The sequence below is a fragment of the Lolium perenne genome, chromosome 2 (genome assembly GCF_019359855.2).
Source record: "Lolium perenne isolate Kyuss_39 chromosome 2, Kyuss_2.0, whole genome shotgun sequence".
Lineage (NCBI taxonomy): Eukaryota > Viridiplantae > Streptophyta > Magnoliopsida > Poales > Poaceae > Lolium > Lolium perenne.
The window spans coordinates 183816051-183838096 of record NC_067245.2 but is presented as its reverse complement, the minus strand read 5'-3'; the positions used below and the strand labels follow the sequence as shown (position 1 = coordinate 183838096).

General features: G+C 45.1%; 1 long non-coding RNA gene across 1 annotated transcript; it reads left to right on the top strand.

Annotated features, from left to right (window-relative positions):
* The first annotated feature begins 4923 nt into the window (after positions 1–4923).
* LOC127334083 (uncharacterized) lies at positions 4924–6495 on the top strand. The gene is made up of 2 exons (XR_007871928.2): positions 4924–5833; positions 5934–6495. It is a non-coding gene; the product is annotated as an uncharacterized lncRNA (long non-coding RNA).
* Positions 6496–22046: the final 15551 nt, after the last annotated feature.

Sequence of the window (22046 nt, the reverse complement as noted above, 5' to 3'; positions counted from 1 at the left end):
GTCCGCGGGTAGCGACGCCGCCCCTAGTCCTCGTCCGGCGGGTGATCAGCAGACACCGCCCCCAATCCACCTCCGGCGAAGAAGCGAAGCAGTCTGGGTTATTAACCCGGACCCTTACGTACCTAAGAAAACAAAGGTACCGGAGGTATCATCAAGCCTCTCCCAGGAGGTCTTGGGAAAGTAGTGCCGAGGAAGTCGAGGCGGGCGCGGCTGCTGATTTAGAGAATTGGAAGGCGAGCGTCAAGAAGAAAATAGAGGGCGAGCCCAAGCCAGTATATTCTGACAAGGAAAAGCAGTGGGCTAAGTCATTTTTGAACACACCGTCCCAAGCCGCGAAGAATCTGCCTGACGACTATTTACGTGAACTTCGTAGGCAAGCACTCGCGTTCAAGAACAGGAAAGAGTTGGCGGAGAAGAAAGCCTTGAAGGACGAGGCCGAGTCAAAATTAGAAAGGGGGAAAGAAGTTGCCCAGCTCGGGGAACAAAGTAAACAATCGATCGCCCCGCTCATAGTGCAAGCCGCCGATCCGGATGCCCCCGATATCATAGCAGCTGCGGCAGCACATGGATTGACTGTAACGAGTGCCAGAGAACAAGCGGCCGAGTTAGGTATCACTCTTCGTGCACTGCTAGGCCTTGATGAGGCGCCAATGAAGGACGTAGTATTTACATATGTGAAGAATGGCCCTCTCGTCGAGCCTGCGCAGGAAGGGGATCTACCTCGACAAATGCTAGGTCTGCTAAATTGGTACAAGGGTTACATAAAACATAAAAACGCCAAAGACTATATCTATGCGGAAGTTAAATATGAGCATCACTTCAAACATTACTGGGTACAAATTCCTCTGAGTGAATTGTTCCAGCTGTTCAATCTGCGCGACCTCGACAAATCTATCATCAGTTGCTACGTTCTGTAAGTGATTTATTAATTTCTACCCCATCTCGTTCATTGCCTGCACTGTCCTAACTATCTTGTTGTGTACGCTATTATGCAGAATGAAGAAGCGGGAAATGCGAATAAGGAACATCCATGATGTTGGGTTCATTGACCCACACATCGTTAATTCACATGTGTTAGAACACCACCCCGCCGACGTGGAGGATGACCTGTGGCGGTTTATTAGAAAACTGCAACAGAAAAGTGATATTCTATTTCCTTACCATTTTGGGTGAGTGTTTCTGTCTTGAGCACATTCTCTTTTGTTTACTCCATGCATGGTATGTGGCTAATCGATGAGTTATGCATGACTGTGCATGTATCGTGTCCGCAGGTTCCACTGGATTCTTATGGTAATTAAAGTTCAGACCTCCTCAGTTCTCGTCCACGACTCTCTGAATATGGATCCGGCGCTTTGGGGCGACATGAGAAAAATGATGCAAAAGTAATTATTTTCATTCATTTGCGCTCTATATCGATCGGCCTATTTCGTTCATCATTTCCTAATATCAAGTAACTAATTAATAATTCTCTTGTTTATTTAATTTTCTTTGCCTCGTAGGGTTTGGAGACGGTTCGTAGATACCAAGGTCGGTGAATTCAAAAAGGAGCTACATTTTAAAATGGCAGTGCGGACGACTGGGGATATTCAGCCACCGGGGACCAATCTATGTGGATACTATGTTTGTGAGAGGATCCGGAGATACTGCAATGAGCGGGACCAGACGTGTGAGAACAACATCCTGAGGAATAACCTCCGGAAGACGCTTAGTCCGAAGCTCGCTTCCGACCACTTCAAGAGGAACTAGCTGGATGGTTGGCGAGGGAAGTCATCGATCCTAGAGGAGAACACTATTACGATGACGTAGAACTTTATATGCACCAGAATTTGTAACTAACTTGTTCAAAATTGTATATGGTCATCCGATATTGAATATATATTGTATATGGTCATCCGATATTGAATATATATTGTATATTCCTCTTGAATTCTTTTTGGTTCTAATTTCAAATTTGTTTGAAATTGTACATTCATATGCATGTATGTATACAGTACCGTAGAATATGTGAAACTCCTTCAAAATTAAAACCCAAAAGAAATAAAACAATACAAATTAAAAAGAAACCAGATTTAGGGGGAGGGGGGCTAAAACCCTAAACCCTGCGGAGGCCTTTAGTCGCGGTTGGCCAGAAGAACCGCGACTAAAGGTCCTCCGCCCTGGCGCTCCCCTGCGGCCCACGTGGACGGGCCTTTAGTCGCGGTTCGTAAGGAACCGCGACTAAAGGGGGGGCCTTTAGTCGCGCTGCTTTGGTCGCGGTTGGGCCACCGCGACTAATGGCAGTTGCCAACCGCGACCAAAGCCCTTTTTTCCACCAGTGGTAGGGTGTAAACCCTAGCAGCCGTCGCCACCCATTTGCCTCGTTCTGGCCGTCTACGTCAGAGAATCGATGGGTCCCTGCCTTCTCTGCTAGCCGCTCCAACGGTGGCAAAGGGTGGGGACCTCGGACTTGCGCTCAGCGCTACGGAAGGTCCGTAAAGGTAGAGTTTGGTCAATCGGCGGTCACCTTCTGATATGTGCTATGACCAATTTCTCTGACGGCATTTCTCCGTTGCTCAAAGAATCAATCATACTTGGTCACCTCCGTTGTGATATGCTTGAACAAGTTGATGCTCATCCGAAAACGCTACCGAAAATAGCTTTCGGGAAAATCGGATTCTCGTTGAAATACGACCGCATCAACTTTTGTCTACCGAACATCGATCCACCTGTTTTTTGCTTCTTGACGGCGCGGTATGCTAGTAGTATGGATATGTTCTCTTCTTCCTCTATGTCGTACTCGTGGGTGGGGAAATGGAGGGTGCGGGGTGAAATTTCCAGCTGTTGTATATTCACGTGCGTCCGAACAGATGTCGCGCGTTGCAGCCGACGTGTCACATATGGCGCCCCGGATAGTGCAAGCCGCCGTGCGGACAAAAAAATTTGCAACGCCGCCGCGGATAGCGCACCTGCTGGAGGACCGATTTCATCTCCACGCACTGCATACTGGTGGTTTTTATAGCGCGGGCGCGGGACAGCGCGCTCTTATATATGTGAGCTAGTCGTGCGGGAGAGAAGAAAATTAGAAAAGGACTATGGCGACTTGCTCTTTTCCTTGTATTTTGGGCGGCCGCAACTGGTTTGGGTGACTCACGGAGAAATCGTCGAGTCAAAAAAAAAAAAAAAAGAACCATCAAATCTAATCGCAAAAAATAGAGAACCATCAAGTATTGAATTGAATGGAAGGAAAAAAGGAGGCTGTTGTATATTCACGTGCGTCCGAACAGATGTCGCGCGTTGCAGCCGACGTGTCACATATGGCGCCCCGGATAGTGCAAGCCGCCGCGCGCACAAAAAAATTTGCAACGCCGCCGCGGATAGCGCACCTGCTAGAGGACCGATTTCATCTCCACGCACTGCATACTGGTGGTTTTTATAGCGCGGGCGCGGGACAGCGCGCTCTTATATATGTGAGATAGTCGTGCGGGAGAGAAGAAAATTAGAAAGGACTATGGCGACTTGCTCTTTTCCTTGTGTTTTGGGCGGCCGCAACTGGTTTGGGTGACTCACGGAGAAATCGTCGAGTCAAAAAAAAAAAAATGAACCATCAAATCTAATCGCAAAAAATAGACAGGTTTGATGATTATTACTGTACTTGCAACGAACGAAGTGGTTTTCTTTTGGTTCGTTGCTGTAATTAATCGATCGATCATCAACTATGAGTAGATGCGGTCTTGATTCTTAATATAAAAAAAAAATCCGATTTTTTGTTGTTGTTGATGGAGCATACACATGGACATGGCAAGTTGAGAGGTAGTAGGAGAGAAAAAAAAAAGAAGCGCGCGGGGAATGTAGCGATCGACGGATTTATTTGACGCACGATTCAGAAGAGGTTCGGTTCAAGTATAACTACTATACTAAACGTGAACAGCTTCGATTTTTCTCATAATTTTGAGTTTACTTTCTGGGTACCTGTTTTACTCACACGTGTAATCCTGCTTAATTTGCCTGTCCATATTTCTTCTTTGTGTACGTCTTGGGGCTCTACAGCGATTTGGAAAAGTTTGGTTCGTGTGCTCCCGAAGTTGGGATTCACTGATGGGCTGCCTTGGTGCTTTTCTGGTGTGGCCGTAGTCATGACCTGGTTAGGACAGCGGTGGCTATCATTACTATGGGCCATGATAGATCATCATACACCGCTTTGACTGATGTGTGGAAATTTCTTGGCGACTCGCCTCCTTCTTCTCCTAACTCAGCTGCCAGAAATTTCTAGAGGGCTCGAGTTCTCCCCCTGCGTCCTCTCTCGCGCTCCGCGTCGTAGCGCGTTGGACGCGTGGGCTCACGCTCAGCGATTTGGTGGCGGTGCCGCCGGCAAACGGTGCGGCGACAGCGGTGTCGTGGCGGTGGCGGACGGGGCACATGGCGGCGCGGCGCTACAGAGCGACAGAGAGGGGAGGAAAGGGCTCCAGGAGAACCAGAAGCTCACGACGAGCGTGTCGGGGAGGTGGCGAGGCGGGGGGTGGTCGGAAGCTGCGGAAGACCGGATCAATTCTGGGAATACGGGCTTTCCGGATTGCTATGCTTGGCGGAGAGGATGCGGACGAGGTGGTGGTGCTTCCAAGCGGCCCAGTACAGCTCGAGGAGCCCGGCTGCCACGACGATTTGCGGGCGGGGGAAGCCAGGAGACGGTCGAGGATTTGATGTGTGGGTATGCCCTCCTCCAACTTTGCTCCCACTTTTAGAAACAATACTCCCTCATGGCCGGCGAGGTCGTCGTGGTGCCGCCCCGTCGCCGCTGCACCAACCGGTTATTAGGTGACAGACCCGAGTCGCCGGGATGCGCCTCCGCGGTCCGTGGTCGTGCAAGCAGAGGGACGCGGAGAGAGGGGCGGAGAGGGACACGGAGGGATGGCGGATAGGGATGCGGAGGGAGGGCGGAGAGGGATGCTGGGGCTTCGTCGCCGGGGCCGGTCGTCGCCTTCGCCGCCGTGTTCGTATGGTACGGGAGAGACAAAGACGCGCTTCGATGGGTCGCCCCCTTCCTCTTGTTCCTAGCCTTTTTTCTTTGCGATTCTCTTTCCTTGCCACACCGGTTACGATTCTGTCTTACCTAGAAATATTCCCCATATATTGCCTGCGACCGGCGGTTTGTCCCACGGGCCATGCTAATCCTGGTTTCCTGTCAGGTCTTGCTCCTCTTTCTCATCTTTCTTTGATTTTACCGCACTTGCATCTCTATGATGATTGACGTATGTTACTTCTGGTTCGTTTGACCATTGGTGCTTGGACAATTTACTAGGAAATGCATTTTATTTGTAGGATTCGATTTTTTTTATTTTGTAGTGGCCATGCTGTTGCATTTATTATCTGTAAACGGCTGTTCCAACTTTGGTGCTTCAGTTGATTAGGAGGTCATCCCATATAGTTTAGTGGTGTTGGAGGAGCATTTTTCTATATGAAACTACATCTGTTGATTCACAATTACTCAGTTGATTCTGAATTCTACACCAGACTGGAAACTATAATCATTTTTGTGCCTTTTTAAAACCATGCTTAGACCTTGACCTGGAAGTACAAAGATTGAACACCACGGTGAACCATTGAGAAACAGGAACCGCCTCCGCCTACTTCTCTTCCTCTCTGGTTTGCCATGTTGCTTCGCCCAGCTCTGACAGACTCCCTCTGTTGTGCTCTGGAAGACTGGAAGCATGAAACTGGGGGCGGTCTGTACTTTGGTGCCAGATGCCACCAACGCTAATTTGATCTGGTTGATGTTTTGGATTTGGTATATTTCTTGTTCTTGCTCGCAGGTTGTATAGACCGGGAGCCCCTCGCCACCCCTCATTGCTCCTGTCGGGTATGTTCACTATCTTCTATTCTTCGATGTCCCTATTCTTTCCTTTCCGTACGAGTCATGCTATTTGCTGATCATATTTCTTTTTTTGTTGATTTTGCAGCACATACATGGGAGGAGACGAAGGAAGAACTGGTGAGATGATCTCATATGGCAGGCCTAAGGTCATGGGCTTTCTATCTCTGCTTTGGGAGTTTTTGATTTTTAGTGAGATTCTTGGGTACACGCAACTGATGGCACCGGGCTAAGAACAGTATGGTGATTTCATATGCCCACATGGTGTTCACTGAAATGCCTGCAATATTGAGTGAGTTCCTCCGCCAATGATTACTTAAGCATGTCGATTGTGATCTCCTTCCATGTGGCAGTAGCTCAGGGGTGGCTGCATATGTGCATCTTTACTTTCTTTTTGGGGCACGCATGATGAATTTGATATGTAGTTGTTCTTTTTTAGGCCAATGAAGAATGCACTATGTCATCTTTCAGGTTTCCTGGGTAGGTAAAGATCATCGAGTGTAAATGGCGTAGTACAAATTATGTGGGCCTATGTTTTTGTCTGATGGTCGTCAGCCTACCATGTGTACATTTAAATTACTCACATAACTTATATGTAGATACTGACCCTTTCATCAGTGATTTGTGCGGTTATTTGATTTACCTATTTATCTCGACTTCAGTTTCAGTGATGAATTTATATTTATTTTCTAGGAAAATGATGAGTTCTTACTTGAGTTGAAGGTATCTCTGTAAGCTTTCATATGTTGCCGGGATGTGTCATTGTGTATTACCCTATTTGAGATAAATAGATTCAAAGTTTTCATGTCCAGTGCACTTCTGTTAAGAATCTGTCCAGAATATACTGAAGTTTTTTCATAGTATACATAGTCTTTACATTAATTCAATATGGCTGAGATAAGGTTACTGTACAGAAAAAGAATCAATACCATGATAAGTGAGTTTTACGTGAACAGTGTGTTATCATAGCCTTCTAAGAAATACTTTATAAAGCTTTATTTCGAGGGTCCAGTCGTCAATCAAACCTAAATAAAGAAATAGAAGCCTGGTACTTGGCATTAAGAATACTATGTTTGCTTTGAAATTTAAATCTAGGATATCATGCATACAATACTCCAGCAAAAGAAAATTTCCGCGATTCAAAGCTATCCAGAGGTGTTTCACTAGGATAATCGACCTTCCAGATTAGCTGTTAATTATTTCTCACATTCGACGTGTGTATGAGATATCAGGAGTACATTATTGAAAGTTCAGCGAATCTGAACTCTTTTTTGTGAAAATATGAACTCTTTCCTGTCACTATATAGATGCATGAAAGAAGGTGCAGCAGGTAAATGCATCACTGGATTAGCTGTTCGGTTGACTGCTTTTTTCCTTTTGCTCATACACCAGTCTTCTTCAGTTCAGCTAATATAAGGTTTTTATTTTGCGATGTCAGTGATGGGAGTTTGCAGTTTCTGGTGCATACTCCTGAGTTTATGATTTATTTAACCATATTTTTTTTGAAAGAAATTTCTGTGACCAGATGGTATATAACAATTCCTGTTCTTGGTCTTGCTGCTATCAGAGAAAGGTAAGAATTTGACAACTAGGTTTACTAATCGATTTGATGCAGTGGATGATACACGAGCTTAAAGTTCTTGGGTCAAATCTATATTTTGATCTAAGTTTCGTTTGCATTTTAGTTTGTCTTCCTTTCTCAAGTTTCCTTGCAAGTACTTGGTCACGAGGTACTATCTCTATTGCTATTTGTAATCTTTGATGAAATAACCAGGGATGCTAAAATGTTTGTCCTGAACATAAGGCTTGCATTACTGGTTGTATCCAGAAATAAAGGAGTTCTCCCACATACCAGTTTATGTCCAGGGTCTTTCGTTGTCCATAGCATGATTAATATGTTAGTGTTCTCAAAATATAGTCAAGCGTATGTGGTGGGTGGTCCACTACGAACATAGCTGCTATTGCGTCTCACAATCGTGGTGGGCGGTCTAGCCCTTCCGGTAGTGCTGTGTTTGTGGCACAGGTTGTGAGCAGAGTCGGGGCCGCGCTCTGTTCAGTTTTCTCTTCCTCCCTTTCCACCTGCGATCCAGGCGCCTTTGCGTACACATGTCTCCTTGCCACCGGCGGCTGCCGCGCCACAGCTGCTGTCATGGACTAAGGTGTGGTTCTCCAACTCCAGCCCATACAAGTTGTCACTTAGAGCAGGGGAAATGGGGGTCAAAGACAGAAATTTCAATTGTGATCTTGTGCTTGGAGGAAGCCTATATTCAGATTTAGGTGAATGCAAAATCTTGTAATTGCTTGCTTTCTAAGGTGGCATCCTTGCAACATATGTCGGTATGAGTTGAAATGTTATCATTGTACATGGCCAGGTTTGGGAGATTATTTGTTGACTTTGTAATATAATGAGAGATCATGTTGATAGTGTGATGAAGCGCTGGTTCAGGCAAAGGGATGATAGTGTGCACTTAGGTTTCTTATTATTAGATCCATTTCTTGCTTTCTAGATGTACAATGGAACTTCTGTGTTGTATGTTTTTGGCCCACACCTCATTGTGTTGTTGCTCCTTGGATTATGCATTGCCAATATTTCTATTTCTTCATTTTCATGATTCATACATGTAAACATGATGCTGGTTGGCTATAGTTTCGACTCTTTTTATTGGTTGGTTGGTTTCGTTCTGGTCGAGTTCGTATGTTTCTTCACATTTGGAGGCAATAGCTGCAACCTGCAAGTATGCCACTTTTAACAAATATAGCTCTTTGTCGATTTGCAATATAACTGGATGGTCTGACCTTTCTTGAATTGACAGTACTCAATCATCAGTTTTCATATTTATATAAACTACCTGGCTTATTACACAATATGGTGTCGGGAGTTATAAGGAGATTCTTATATTTGGAATTTTCTTTTATATTGAAATTTTGTTCTCACGATACATAAATAGTTATATGCTTCCCCACAAGCAGAGTTATATGCTTCCATATAGAGTTTATGCTTCCCAAAGTGTATATCCGTAAGTCATTGGTTGCAAGCATGACTACATACTTTGTTCAGAATGTTTTTCGGATCAAGAATTTCTAAGGTGTTCTAATGCATATTAGATTTCTTTTATTTAGACGTGTTAAATTAAACTTCAGGTAATGTTTTCTATTTAGAAACTGCAGCTGTATGACCAGATCATCTGGGTAGGTATTGTAGATATAGAAATAACATATTCTGTCTTTGCCTTCCTATAATAAGAGTTTTCTTTGTCCAGCAAGATTGCAAGTGACATGCACATTCTTCACACATTTTAGTCTGCACAACAACATAGAGGTGCGAGGAATATATAGCTTGGAGTTTTGAAGCCAATGAAAAGGGGATGCCACCCCTCACATACCATGAAATATTCTCCGCTTTTCAACTCGCAGTTACAAAGTGGGCGCGGCGTGCCGCCGCGCCATTACATGCTAGTTGAATTTAATGGAAGGAAAAAAGGAGGTGGTGGAGAGTGGAGACAGCTGGCAGACGTAAAATCGTGCGCGCGGGAGAAGAAAATTAAAAGGAGAAGCGATGTCAGTTGTGCTTTGCACTGCATCGCCACGGCCCACGGGCGCGGGAGGTGGTCCACCGATGTGGCAAAGCACGTGTAGTTTACTAGTATAAAATCATGTAGGAGAAACACCTTCAAGAAATATCCCTCGGATGAATAAATTTTATTTACTCACCATGAAAGTATTGAAGTGACCAAAAAGTTAGATATACCCCCACCCTCCCTCCTTCTCCTCGCCACCTCCTGCGACTGTTGTCGGCGAAGTCTGACATAGCCAGTGATGGGGGCGACGGGGACCCCTGGTGCGGCGGGCAAGCCTCCGCACGAGGTGGGGTGGGGGTGCCCCCTACATCTGGTAGCTCGACGACGTGGCCCTCCTCCCTCTCACCCTCCGCTCGGCCTCGCCGGTGCTTCGATGGCCGAAGGCGAGGTGCTGCTTGTTGCGCCCAGGTCGGGGACCATGGACGCTAGGGCGGCAGCACTAGATGGCGGAGACCTGGCGGCGGGTGGCGGAGCATTGGGTGCTGTTGACCGTGGCCCTCGGTCGTGTGGGCGGTGGGCGGGGGCGCGATACGGAGGCCACCCTGTTGGACCTCTGGCATTTGTTGAAGATGGTTGATCCTCCCCGCTTTGCTCGCCTCACCTCCCTGGCCACGGATCTTGTTCTTGTGGTTGGTGGGTGCGGCCGGAAGAGGGGCTCTCGACTGGAGGGAACTCTTAGCCGACAGTGGCGGTCACTACGTCGACGATGTTGTCGGTGTTGTTCTCCTTCTTGAAGGCGACAAAGAGGTCTATTCCCTTCATCCATGACCTACCTATCTCGGATGAAAACTCAAATCTTCGGTTTGGGCGGCGGCGCTCCCTTGTTGGAGGCGTCGCCTTGAGATAGCGGGGTTGCTGGTCGAGCTCGGCGGTGGCTGGTAGGTAGCTGGTAGCGGTTTCACCGCATCTTCTATGTGTTCTCCCAGCAGCTTGGTCCTATGTGTTGTAGTTGTTGATGCGGATGTAGGTGAAGTCTGTGGATGGCAGCGTGGCGAGGCGAGTGCTTGTATCCTTCTTCTCTGGCAGCAAGCTTACAATGCTCATTGTCGACGGGGCTCCTCTGCAATGCCCACCATGAGGGGCTTAGGATTGACGGAATCCTGCATGTTAGCACGAGACATCGGATACCAAACGAACAGAAGGCGAGATTTACCCAGGTTCGGTGCCCTCAATGAGGTAAAACCCTTACTCCTGCTTGGCTGATCTTGATTTATCGATGAAAAAGGGTTACAATGGGGCAGCCGATAGACTGCGTTGTGGTGAACTCGCCGGAGGGCAAGGTTCTAGGGTTTGGTGTATGTGTTGTGGTGAACCCCACGAGTACATGATGCCACACACGAAAGGAGCAGCGTTCGAACCAAAGCTCGTGCACGGTGTCTCAATCGATGCAGTAGTACAACGTCATATCTGATGACTCAGAGTCATCATACCTGATGGACATGGTGGACATAGTGCGGCGTGATGATGATGATGATGATGATGATGATGATGATGATGATGATGATGATGATGGCGATGCCGAAGCCGACGTAATCGATGTCGATGATGCAGTGGATGTTGAAGTAGCGGCCGATAAATCAGCCACGGTTGGTGATGAAGTGGTGGACGTGACAGTCGATGAAGTCACGACTGCAGCAGGACCATGCCTCCCCTTTAGGATAGTAGCCTGAAGGTAGCACCTAACTTTCATGTTGCATAAAAACAAATGAAATTATCAGCTGAAACTAGTATGTATATCAATGGAGGAATAACAAACGAACAAAAGGCGAGATTTACCCAGGTTCGGGGCCCTCAATGAGGTAAAACCCTTACTCCTGCTTGTCTGATCTTGATTTATCGATAAAAAAGGGTTACAATGGGGCAGCCTATAGACTGCGTTGTGGTGAACTCGCCGGAGGGCAAGGTTTTTAGGGTTTGGTGTATGCGAGATTGTGTTGGTTGAATCGATGTCCTCCGGCAGACCCTCTAATCTATGTTACAATGAGATCTAATCTATCATTTCCTTATTCGACGTTTCCTTGCCTTGTCCATCAAGAATCCGCCTCATTCTACCTTTCCTCCATCGCAACCGACATATCGATCTTGGGCTGTGGTGATCTTCGTGGATCCCTTCTTGGTCCAAAAGGAGGTAGGCCAATGTTAAGTACCCGAAGGGTTTTAAAACAGGCTGACAGCTGGGGCCCGCACTGTTAGACAGCCCACGGCGCATCTGCGCGTAGTTGGGCTGGCCCAGACCTTTTCCTCTCACGCTGGCCCAAATCCTTTCCCGCCTAGGCCCATGATACGTCTTCGACGTATCGATAATTTCTTGTATTCCATGCCACATTATTGATGATATCTACATGTTTTATGCACACTTTATGTCATATTCGTGCATTTTCTGGAACTAACCTATTAACAAGATGCCGAAGAGCCAGTTGCTGTTTTCTGCTGTTTTTGGTTTCAGAAATCCTAGTAACGAAATATTCTCGGAATTGGACGAAATCAACGCCCAGGGTCCCTGTGGTGTGGGGCCCTCGTGCCGCCTCTTGACCTGCCCTTCCGCCTACTTAAAGCCTCCGTCGCGAAACCCCCAGTACCGAGAGCCACGATACGGAAAACCTTCCAGAGACGCCGCCGCCGCCAATCCCATCTCGGGGGATTCAGGAGATCGCCTCCGGCACCCTGCCGGAGAGGGGATTCATCTCCCGGAGGACTCTACGCCGCCATGGTCGCCTCCGGAGTGATGTGTGAGTAGTTCACCCCTGGACTATGGGTCCATAGCAGTAGCTAGATGGTTGTCTTCTCCCCATTGTGCTTAATTGTCGGGTCTTGTGAGCTGCCTAACATGATCAAGATCATCTATCTATAATTTTATATGTTGCGTTTGTTGGGATCCTGCATGTTAGCACGAGACATCGGATACCAAACGAACATAAGGCGAGATTTACCCAGGTTCGGTGCCCTCAATGAGGTAAAACCCTTACTCCTGCTTGGCTGATCTTGGGCCTGGTTCTTGGCACGCTCATCCAGCGCTTCGACTGGAAAAGGGTTGGGGATGAAGACGTCGACATGGCCGCCAGCTCGCACCGTCATGCTCCGCACTCACCCTCTCGAAGCCCTATGCACACCGCGACCAGGCTTGCATGCGCTCCTTCACCACATCTGAACAAGCTAGAAATGCTACTGTAAAAGGAATTATAAAAATAAGGGAAAATTTGCTACATGATACCGTTATTTTCTGGTATTTGCTGAAATACACTGCACGATTATGTATTTGCCAGGTACCATTACAATTTTGTGACACATTTGCCAGGACACACCATCAGCCTAAGACGGAAAGTTTTACACTTTTGCCCTGTGGACTAGTTTTGAAGACAAAGTAGAAAGTTTTCCCTTTTTAGCCAGGTGGTGTGTTCTGACAAATGTGCCATAGAATTATAATAATATCTGACAAAGACACAATCGAGCGGTGTGTTTCAGCAAACATAAAAAAATAACGGTGTCATGTGGCAAATTTTTCCATATTTTATTGGTCAAATGGTAAAACTTAAATTTGGTAATAGATGTGTGTTGTGTAAATAACGTGGAATGGAAGAACAAATCATTGTTCATGGATAGTTATAGTAGTATGAGAAATGTGAAAATACAAAAATAGAATTGCAAAGGTCAACAGTCAAGCTGAAACTAAAGATGCATAGTTAGAGGAGAGTGGACACGTGTAAGTACAAATGTATTTTCTATAATTAACGTTGTTAATATTTCTAAACACTAGAGATATTTATTTCTAAGTCTGCCAAATGTTGTACCCAACTTCTGAAACCATAAGTATTTTTTGTTTTCATGGCTTAATAAGGTAAGATGGTATCTTGCGGAGGGCCGGCCTCGTGGGTACGTGAGGGAATTTATTAGCTCGCGGAGGCCGGCCTCGTGGGTGGCGGCCAGGGCCGCGGGTGGGTCGTGGAAGCGAAGGTTAGCGCTGACCCGCTGAAGGCGCTGCGCCGCCTGTTGAGCTGCGGTAGGGGGCTAGGATCTCTGGCTCGGTGCCATTGGAGGAGCTTGCGAGGAAGAAGATGGCTGAGGGGAGGAGCTCGCCGGTGCCGCCGCGGAGGGGAGAACAGGCAACCAGCAGTTGGGGTTTGTCCTGTAGGGCTTATGATCGATTGGGGAATGATTCAGCCGAACACCCAGAAAGAAAGATTTACAATTATTTTTCTCTCAAAATTATATAGTCCGAGTACTCCGTAGTAGTAATATGAACGATATATTTGGGATTTCTGTGACTGAAGATCACTGTTCTTGTCATACTCTAGTATCGAGATTCGGAGTTCCAGCAAATTCCCACACATCACTGTGTGGCGGTCGGTGCCATTGAAGCATGAAACAGGGTAGGGAGATGGGAGCTCGACAACTCCCGCGTCGTCTCCTGCTGCTAGCAATGCGTGGATGGATGGATTAGAAAGCAAAACCAATCGAGTTCCAAGGGGTGCACACAGAAGGAACCAAGCCTATGCATGCTACCAGAAGAGATCCGCAAGGGGCCAAACCAAGCCAAAGAACATACATACATACCTCATGGTCTCATGGTCTCCGGCCGGCGGCCGCTGACGAACGACGCGCCGCTCGACTAATAGATTGAGATGAATGGACCAAGCCTCGCCCTCACGCCCAAGTTGACCGGCATAGTGCTCCATCTCCTCTTCTCTCCTCGACAAAGTCAAAGTCTAAGTCATAGTCACACGCGAAATCCGCACGCGGTGTGTGCTTAGTAACGTGTATATATAGAGCTAATGGAGGTTGAAACAGAGAGTGGGAGGTACTAGCCGGAGGCGATGCATATGATGGATCGGTTCAGATGAAGTGTCCCACGGGTCGCTGAATTGGGTGTGGATCTTGTTAATCAATACAATGCCCCGTGGTGAATGATGCATTTTTTCGATAAAAAAAAAATTTGTGGGGCCCTTTAATTGCTCCATCGAAAATCAGTCCAATTGATTCCACTGATTGTGGAGCTGGCTGGTGGTAGCACGGGAACTGGAAAGGTAATCTTAACTACAGAACATGCAAACAGACTATTGTATCTCTTTTTCCTAAGAGACAACTCAATGCAAGTATCCATTGGATCCCTCATTAATCTGGCCAGCGGAAGTGCCAATGAGTTGCGGACACAGGCGTCATCGTCAACGTTTGCGTAGGTCTTGCTTGCAGCATCGTGTCACCCACTGAAGTTGCCTCAGGCCGATAATAATCTCCATACAGATTGGTTGATCATTTTCGTAGAAATCTGGTTACGTGGTAAACATCAACTGTCAACATGAAAACCAACCTTATTTTTGAAAGATTTTAGACGCTTTATTCTAGAACTTCATTTGAGTATTTACCTTGAAAAATATTGAAAAATGGACCTTTTCAATTTATTTTCGGATGGAACAAAGAAAATGCGGAAGATTCAAGTTAACTTGCTGCGAACCATGCTTGTAGCCAGGCCACTAGACCACCTAATGTAAGGAATTTTTGACAGGAAATTTGATGTTTCTCTCAGAATTATAAATAATAATCTGCAGAAGAATCTCAACTTTTGTGCTATTTTAAATTTAGAATTCAACCACAGTTTAGCTCATGCCATTCAACACCGTGTAACACAAAATGTGACCATGTGGTTTGTCTTATGGAGACAAACACAAACCGCAAAACAATTAGCAAAATATAACTGGCAACATAAGATAGATGCTCTAGGACAATTGATCTAGCACTGATAACCTAAGATGAAATGATCCAGGCCACGCATCGAGGACCCACAGTATTTTTTTTTTTGATGCAAGACCCAGATCTATTAAGAAAATACACCGGTACAGACACCCCCAACAAACAAGAAAAATACAAGAAAAACTAGGGGAAAGACAGCCGCCGCTGCCAACACCGCGCACTGGAGACACGCCGCCGCCATCATCGCTCCGGGGAGCTTTGCAAAGGCCAGCAGCCGGAAGTCCTCCAAGAAAGGGGCCACGAAGGCCCTACGCGCTGAAGTAGAAGCCACCATCTTCTTTGATGTCATCGCCGGCGAGCTTCCGCAAGACCTAAGCCCGCTCCTGTACAGGCTCCTGAACCTGGAGCCAACCTCACCAGCTTCACGGAGACGAGGGAACGGACATCGCCGTGGCAGGGATGAAGCCAGAGGACAAAAGTCCATACCGTGGTCGCCGCCGCCGCCTCACCGACCACAGCTAGACACGAAAAGCCCGTCGATTCCTCGCCGCCCTCCCAAGGAAGAGCAACGAGAAGAGGAGAATCGAGGCCACCTTATTCGCCGACGCGCCACCATCGTCCCCATCCGAGCCGCGGCGCCCGACACACTCCTACTATCTACACGCCGAGACCGAAGCACCAGGGTTCCCCACCCTCCCGCCGCCGAAGTGGCCGGCGGAGGGCGAGGGAACCGCCGGACGGCCGCGGCGGAGCGAGGAACGAGAACCTTCCCGGTCGCCTGCCTTATCGCACTGGAGCAAAGAGATAAGGAGGACCAACAAGATTAGTCCACCTAAAGCTCACCGGTACCTAACCGGCCAAAGGGAGCCAGCGGCCATGGCCCACTCCATCCTAGCCACCTCCGATCCACTTCTCCCTTCACGACCGGGCGCCATGAAAGAGTTGATGCCCGAGTGTACCCCTCCGTCACCCTCGACTAGCATTGGTTGGTTGAACAAGGCTCGGCGGCTCGTACGTCACCTGCATGACAACAGACAAGAAAAATACGTCATATACGTGAGAAGAGAGACAAAGTCCACAAATACGAAATTAGAAAACATATGGTAAAAACTATAGTAGTCTATACCTCCTTTTTTTTGAAACGGAGGCAAAAGCTTTGCCTCAACCATTAATTAAGGAGAAAGTGCACCGTTTTTAGGAGAAAACCGGGCGAAAACCATACAACAAGACACCACGGGACTAAGCCCACTCAAACCCACCACTGATACAAGCAGACGACGCACTCACCAAGACCAGCTTGCCTTCAAATCAAGCCGATACAAGACACGTGTCTATACCTCCTTGTCCTTGACGATTAGGACATGGCATCCAATTTTGGAACAAGCATCAGGCAAAATCACAGAACATGCAAGATGTGTACTTTTATGCTACTAACAGGAAAACATGTATGCATGGCTAGTCAAAACTTACATTATCCTACTATCACTAATACTTCATCAAACTAACAGGAAAACATGTATTTATGGCTTATTATCAAACTGTAGTTTACCATCATTAGAAGGGACCATACATAAAAAATACAATGATGGTGAAATTCTAATATTGTAATCAACAAGGATAAAAATTCTTGCATAGGAGATGTTGGAGTATTACTAGCAAAAAAACAGTTTGAAATCTACGGACAAGATAGAGCATAACCGCTTGGATCATTCAAGTCCAGCTTAGCTCCAACAAGTGCAACCACTGACAAGATAGCAAATACCAAAATCAGCTATTGAATAACAACTCAAACTTAGGTCAAGCCCAAGTTAAATCAAAATCTGGGTTGAGCTGAAACTAATTCACTCAATTGTTAGTAGTATCTAAGTAAATGAACAAGTGACAACAACTAGTGTCAACAATAATATTCTCTCTGCGTAGAATATTAGTTTCTAAATCAAACACAACAATCAAGATACCCCTATATATTCTTCTATTTATCAATCAAAAGAAGGCAACGTTTATACTACAGGAAAACAACTTCATTGAAATATTCCAGACTTACTTAACTAGCTACCATACTGGAGGGCACCTCCAAGACCATCATGCAAAGATAGGTGCCACTTAGCAGACATTTCTAAGGAGGTACAACCTGTTGCATCATAACCATAGTTTGGCATAATATATATAGATAAAACAAGATATAGCAACTCACACAATTATACACTAGCACTACTAGACGCAAATCCAGGAATCACCACGAGAAAATAAATGATACGCAGCCATCAGCCACACCCAAGAGCATATGTTTCAATTTTCAAATAAAATCATCATTTAGTTGCAAACTGTTGATTATACTCTCCAAACATTAGTCATGCTAAGCTCTCCTACAACTAAAACGTTGCGCTGGTAACAATGAAACTATCCACGAAACTATGAGGCTGGAATCTATGTTGCTAAACAAAAAATCAGGAATGGAAGTTTTGGTTGTGAAAAAAAAGAACTCCGTCAAAACTATGGATACTAGTACAGATAAACCATGTTTCTAAACGACTAACGGACAAGTGATAGACAGAGTTCAAAACTTCAAATGCATATAGGTAATACTACAGGTAATAAGCCTGGTGCACAAGTTCATCATATGGACCATATAAAAGTCATTCTCACTCCACTCTACTACTGGTCCATGCATAGCTTAGAGACATTCTAAAAGAAGAAAGGGGCAGAGAATCTATCAATCCATCACAAAACAATCAATTAATAGTCAACTCTTCATTCAACATACAACAAATGAAAGAATTATATATCATGGCATGTCTTCTCTATTGGTCAGTACGCAACTACAAAGTAACATCTAATTTATTAGCCACCTTCAATGCAATGTGTTCAATAAGCTGCCACTATAGATATTGGTCGCAAGCGCACCAAGTTGAAAGCACTTCCAGCTAGTCAGAAAATAGTTACAGCTTCTGTATTTTACCACGGCCAATAGCTAAAATAATTTTAGCCTTCTAGACCAAACATGATCCTTGCGACAAAAGGAGCAACGGAAAATGCATGGCAAGAAACTGCAAGTACCTGCATGCTATCAGAAATTCAAAGAGATACATTTTGCTCTCATTTGTTAGCATATCATGACTAACTATGAGTATTGTTGATGTTGTGTAAGTAGTGTATAGTATCACTGACAAATAAAACACTAATAATTTCAAGCAGTGAAGGCCATCATGGCCTCTTAATTTGGCAAATAAAAAAGAGAAATTATGCTAATAACCAGCAACTGCAGATCACAAACCTAATATTATAGACTCAATCATAGCAAGTCAATATTTAACAGATACTAGCCATTATATCCATAACCAAGAGAGCCTGTAGCTACCATAATAAACCTAAATGATGTCATCGACCACAACAATCAATACTAGGCATACCAGCCTAGGCGTACCGTTTAATCAACTTTTCCTAAGCCAGTATAAATATGCACTATCATAGAGCATGTAGAGGAGACAATGGGAGAAGTAGATACTCACCTAAACCATGGAGTCGAAGAAGAGGCGAGCTACAGCTCCACTTCTTCTGTGTTGCTGCTGCTGCATCAGTATCAGCTACAACTCCCCCCCTTCTCTAATGCCACAACACCCAACTGCTGCTCCATGTACTCCAGCGACTACCACAGGTTGAAGAAGCTCAGCTCGTCCATAACGACAACAAACAAAAACAGATTAACCTCCAAAATATCACAAGTACAAGTGAGTATGAAATTCTCATTAAGACAAGAAATTAATATTGCTAGAAACGATTTCCAAGGCAACAATTAGGCAACAGTTTTAGGGCAGCAACAGAGGCATCAATTATGCAGATCGAATTCATCTTATGCAGCATTGTGTTGAAGCACAAAAAGGCAACCCAACTTTGACACTTGGATCTAGCCCAGATCAGCTCCACACTATAGCAATGCCCAATTTGTTCAGTTAATATTTGAGAATCAAGAAACTGACGGAACAGACTACATAGAAACTGAATAAAAGGCTAATAGCTGATTTCCATTACATATAGGTAGAGAACTTAAAAAGCTCCTTATAGGTATAAAGTCTATTCCTAATCTCAAATCAACAAACATGAGGTGCGTCAGATGCATAACAACATGCATTTTGACACCAATAGTACCAGAAACAGATGGCCTGTTCGGGCACAACTGGGCTCGCGACGTTCACGATATCCTTTGCCTGCGCGAGATTGGACAGTACCTGATGCCATGTCACAAAATCGAGGGCGCACAGCTAACCAGCGCCCCGCACACAAGCTAATCTGGAAATGGACATCTAATGGCAGCTACTCCGCTCGCTCCGCCCACCTCTCCACATTCCAAGGCTCAATGACTTGCCCGGCTTGGGAACACATCTGAAAGACCTGGGTGCCCCCACGCGTCAAATTCCTCCACTGGCTTGCCTTCCAAGACCACTGTTAAACAACCTACAGGCTTGCTAGAAGAGGCCTGCAACACCATCCTCGATGCCTACTATGTGACCAAGCGCCTAAAACCATGCGCCACTTGCTCATCAAATGCCCATTCACCAAGCAAATCTGGTATGATGCTTTGGCCTGGCTGCGCCTATCTTGCCGCCGTAGGGCACCGACGAATCCATCTTCACCTGGCTATCGAGTGCAAATCTTGCAACGCCCAAACACCTCTGCAAGGGTCTCGGGTCGACGGCACTGCTAATGCCTTGGATGCTCTAGAAACACCAAAATGAGTGTGTGTTTTGAGGGCACTCCCCCCTTTATCAATAACCTGATGATCAAGATCAAGGAAGAAGTGTCCCTTTGGGCTAAAGCCGGTGCCTTAGGCCTTCGATATGCCCTGCCGACGACATGGGACGTCCATTAGAATTCTCTTAGACTCCTTTGTAACCCACCTCCTAGGAGGCTTGTAAAAACCCTATCTTTTCAATGAAATAAGACGCAAAGGTCCTTTGCGTTTTCTAAAAGTACCGAGAACAGAGCAAGTCCCATTGACAGGGTTACTCATCACTTCCAAAAGAATTCCATGCACACAAGGTCAGATCAGTGTAAACAAAGTATATATGTTGTCAAGTGGAACAATGTAGACTACAATAGCAAGCTCTATACATACACAACTCTATAGCGGTAACTACATACTGATAGGTATTTTATAAAGTATAATACATTCACTTCTAGGCACGATACTTCCATGTAAGTAGTAATAGACACGGGAAATATACAAACAATGCAGCACTAGGATGGAAATTACACTAGCATGCTCTCAAATAACAGGACCACACAATACCAACCAGTCATATTTAAAACAACATAACAACAAGTTAAGGCTTACCGGTACTAAATACTACCACCAGGACCACTAATAGCCTAAACTACCTGTCAAATTCTTAGTAACTAACTCATCACCATGGTTTAAATAGGGGCCATCAGTTCATTGGTACAAAGAGACTACCACGGGGGTATAATTGCAGCACAGGAAGGAATCAATGAGCACATGAACAGAAAAAAACTTGAATCTAAGAAGCTGCTAATTTAGCAGAAAGACAATTTCCGAGGGGCAGAAAGAGACTAACCCTATGGTAACATGACAAAATAAATCGAATAACAATCTTCTCTGAACGTCAACCAAAAAAAGAATCAACAAGAAGCACAATAAACAACTGGATGATAATGTGCACACATATTCTGCAACGCAGAAAGCTCTATTCTCGTGACAAAGTGTATGTTACATTGTTCTAAACCAATCCCATACAATTAAAGGAAATAATATTTCAATCTATACTTTCCTAGATAGCACAATAGAAATATATTCTTGTGCATGAAAAGATTTTGTGACAATACCATACCACATACGTCATGAGAAATTTAAGCACAAGACACAGAGAACAAGAAAACATTGATTAATTTATTGAGAAAGGTCGCAATTGAATATGATAGATGCTCATCAAGGAGTAGCAAAGTGAAGATATATTTACCGAACAACACAACAACTCGTATTCTCCAGACAGATTTGAGGTCATACGACTAAAAATTGCTTGCTCCCTCGACATCAATAACATTCATGTAATCCAATGGCCAACAACTAAAAAAGTAACTATTGGTGCAGAAAATCCTCTATGCTATGACAAAGCTCTACCAAAACAAAAAACAGAGGATTGATTATAATGTCAAATAAGAAAAGATCAAGGAATTACGCTAAGGAAAACATTTCGAGAAGCATGTAATAGATCTGATTACCGTGTGTTTGAGTGATCTGGTTACTTGTTTAAATCGAGTAAAGTGTACAACAAGGAGAGAGCTAAAATGAACCAAGCTAGGTATAAACATGATCATTTGACAGATAAATTGATCAAGTTTAGTACCATCTATTCATGTTTCATGAAAATAACTACAAGCAAGAGAACATGTGTCACCTAGCTTCAAAGACAATCCTAAGCATCACAGGTGGAGATGATCAGCCTCTTCTGGTTCCGTAAGTTCCAGGTGCAGGTACGGATAGCCATCATTCAGAAACACATGTTGCCCTGTTCACATTCCATGCACCATGTAAGATAAGTGCATCTAGCTGTGAACTCATCTACCACACATTGAGAATACAAGCTCACACAACTTTTAATCAAGTACGTCTCAGAAATACCATTGAAACTATCGTCAAGCTAAGACAATAAAGAAATTTTTATGTTACAAATCAAACTAGTTATTAAGTTTTTTATTTATCATGGGTTAAGCCAAAGTTTGAAATGAAGCATGCTACGACAGTAGGTACAAAGGTTCCAGCTACTACCAGGAGTCCAACACAGTAGCAGCTCTAAATTCCAACTGGAGCATTTGTGTTTCATTTAGCAATTGTTGGTCCAACAAACTCCAGGATACTCTATTACATGACAAGTATACGATGAACATGAACTGAAGACACAGAAGATGGATGGGGGAAATAC